Raw genomic sequence first — 3192 nt, 5'->3', positions numbered from 1 at the left:
ATAGAAAGAAAATTAGTAATTATTATGTAACTCTTTTGGGATAGCAGATTTATTTCTTCTGTTTCTCAGTATGTTGTCCAATTTATCTTCAATGGGAATGTCTAATTTCTATAAGCAAAACAATAAATAAAATTTGAACTGACAAACTGATTCTGAAGGCTAGCCTGACCTTTCTAGTAATATCTTAGAAAATCACCCTTTTTAACATGGAGAAACTACAGTATGTAACATGTTACTGTTTCAAGTAAGCTTATAAATATAAAACCCACAGGAGCCAGGATGGTATCGTATAGTTTGAGAATGCATGCAGACAAGCAAGGGAAAGGAAATCAGGGGCTAGAGAGATGGCTTAGCGTTAAGAGTACCAGTCCCTCTTAGAGGACCTGGGTTTGGTTCCCAGAACCCACATAGCAGCTAACAACCATCTGTGACTGCAATTCCAAGGGGATCTGACCCCCTCTTCTGGGCTCTGCATGCATTGCGCACATGTAGTGTGCTTCCATCCTATGTGGGCAAAACACTCATACACATAACAAAAATAAAAGTAAAATTAAAAAAAAAAATAAAGGAAAAAATGTTTCCCTGATTCAATTCTGATCAAACCTGATGCCAGGTATGAGCAATGGACCACATAGGTCCAAGCCCTCCTTTGACACCAAGGCCTTGAGCAGCACCTACTTCCTAGAAGAGCTTGTGCAGACACTGGGCAGATGGGACTCTCACTTGACAAAGAAATTTGGAGCCCAGAGGCTAATTGTGATGAACAGTTAGATGGAGTCTCTTCTAACCTGTCACTGCCCTTTGCTTTCTAAGTACAAAGCAGCTTCCTAACCTGGGATGCCAGAGACAGAGAGAAGTAGGGAAACCCAGCACAAGAGCAAAGTGAATCATTCAGTAAGCACCAAAGAAAACCGATCCTCAATGATAATTTCAATACTCCTTAAGATCCATACCTCTGCCTAATAGCCAAACGCATTTAAATCCTTAAGGAACTCATTGCCTGACTTAAAAGGTGTTGTTATAGCAACCATCATAACTTTGCCTTTACTCTGGGGTACCAACAACAACTTGTTTGATGTAGCAGCTTTGCTTTTACACAAAAAGAGACACTAAAGGGAGAGAGACTGTGTACATGTCTATGTATTTGGGAGCAAGTAATTTCTCTTCTCTGGTTCTTAATTCTCCTATACGAAAAATAAAAGGATCGGGGAAGCAGTCAGATTATTTCTCAAGTTCTTCAGATGGCTAGCCTCCTGAGGAGAAAAATGCACTCCAGTGGTAAATGAAATGACTACAGAGGTCAACACCCCTGGAGCTAAGGAAAAAGTGCGTGCACCTGGTGACAGGGAGGCCACAAACCACACCTCATTCGGGGGAAAATGGCCTCAATGTCCTTTGGTTTTCCTGTTTCTCCTCAGCCAAACACAAAAATAAGCAGTTATTTCCATGGGACTCATAAAAAAAGATAAATTAATTAAATAAAATCAATGAAAACAAAGCTTTGTTCTCCCATGAGGGGCTCAGGAGCAGCCAGTACAGGAGACACTTTCCTCCCAGCTGGCCGAAGTCAACAGCCCCAGCTTCGGCCCAAACAAAGGCCTCTTAGCACTGGGATGTGAGGCAGAACATCTAAGTCTTCACAGTTGGCCCTGCTCCAATCCGAGAACAAGGGGGCAGCCAGGATAGCAAAACAGCCGCGCTTATGAAAGCTTAAGAAAGGCTGAGGAGTGAGGAATTACTAAATCCATCGCTCCTCCACAGAATAGAAAACTCTTGGAAGGGATAGTGGAGGGGTGCAGCTTTCAATCTGAACTACTTTCTTTGTTTAACTCTGTTCTTCCCAAAGCCACTGCCTTTTAAGCCAACCACAGAGCCCTTTGGATGCAAGCAGCCAGCTCAGTATGCAGTAGGGAGACCTATACTCAGCTGTCACTCAGCCGTCAACGGGCTTCAACTTGAACTAGTGGCTGAACTCTCAGACCTCAATTCCGGCCTTTAAAATATAAGGTTCACTAGCTGCTGGTGTAGACCCTTGCGATAACAAGGGTACAGGGTTGGGGCTGTCCAATTCTCCTCAGAAACAGGTGAGTCTCCAGAGAATCTTGCCAAGGTGAAGCAGCTGTCGGAATGCTCAGAAAAGTCAGGCGCGGTGCCATCACTCCTGCACATCTGGCCTAGGAGGTCCACCCAGCCCAAACCTATCCTACCCGCAGCCAACCCAGATCTCAATAAATAATGTCTGGCCCGGTGACCGGAGTCTAGGTCAGCAAGGCAAAAGCGCAGCAAATAAGGGACCTACCTCTCTGAGCCTCGGAATTTCCTTCAAATAATTCGGAGAGAACTGAGACTAAATAGTCGGCCCCCAGAGGAGATGAGAGGCCTGGGTGGGGCCTTGTGAGAGGAGGAGGAGCCACTGACACCTGGGGTGTCTACACAGGTACCTCGCAGGCAAAGCGCAAGGGAAACGCCAAACCTCGTTGTTGGATTTAGTGTAAATTGGACTGTTCTTTCCGACGTCTAGGGAGGCACTCGCGATTTTCCAACAGAGGCCCCTGCGAGAGCGCGAGAGCGCAGGAGGGACAATGGTGCGCGGGGCACCGTCCTTTTCGGAAGGGGACCTACAGACCCTTGGTTCAGCCCCACAGCTCTAGGACACCTCCTCCAGGGAGAAGTCCGGACTTGACCACTTGAACTCAAGGAATGCACCCCGGCCTAGAGCGCACGCTCGGATCGGAGTGACCTCTTTGTAACGTTCTTGCCCGTTTAGCTTTCCCTTTTAAAATCTGCCAGTTTCTTCCGATCCCGAGTGGTACCTTTTCGAACATCTCTCGCCCTCCTGCCGCAAGTGCGGGCTCGAAGCGCCGCACCCTCCCGCGTGGCTGAAACAATAACCCGCTCGCGGACCGCTCCGCAGGACCCGCGGGGCCCCAGATCCCCGGGGGCGCACGTGCGTTTGCTGTGCCTGTGTTCCCGCTCCCTCCGCTGGCCTCAGTTTCCCGATCTGTAAGTCCAAGATCCATAGGAAGTCTGACTCTGCGAGGCATCGGCTTACACGATGCAGGCTGTGCGGTAGCGAAGGGTTCCTGCGGCGGGCGCACGTGGGTTTGTTGTGGGCGCGCAGGCTGGCGGAGCGCCGGGGAGGCCGGGGCGGCCCCTCTGCCCGGGCGACCAGCAGACACTCCGGCTCCAGGC

General features: G+C 48.9%; 1 protein-coding gene across 6 annotated transcripts in view; it reads right to left on the bottom strand.

Annotated features, from left to right (window-relative positions):
- St6gal1 (ST6 beta-galactoside alpha-2,6-sialyltransferase 1) overlaps window positions 1–3192 on the bottom strand; it is a 137804-nt gene that overhangs the window by 134349 nt on the left and 263 nt on the right. The gene's annotated exons all lie outside the window — the stretch shown is intronic.

Source organism: Nannospalax galili, unplaced genomic scaffold (assembly GCF_000622305.1).
Source record: "Nannospalax galili isolate Female #2095 unplaced genomic scaffold, S.galili_v1.0 scaffold591, whole genome shotgun sequence".
Taxonomy (NCBI): domain Eukaryota; kingdom Metazoa; phylum Chordata; class Mammalia; order Rodentia; family Spalacidae; genus Nannospalax; species Nannospalax galili.
Note: the sequence above shows the minus strand (reverse complement) of the source record. Positions and strands in the feature narration are given on the sequence as shown.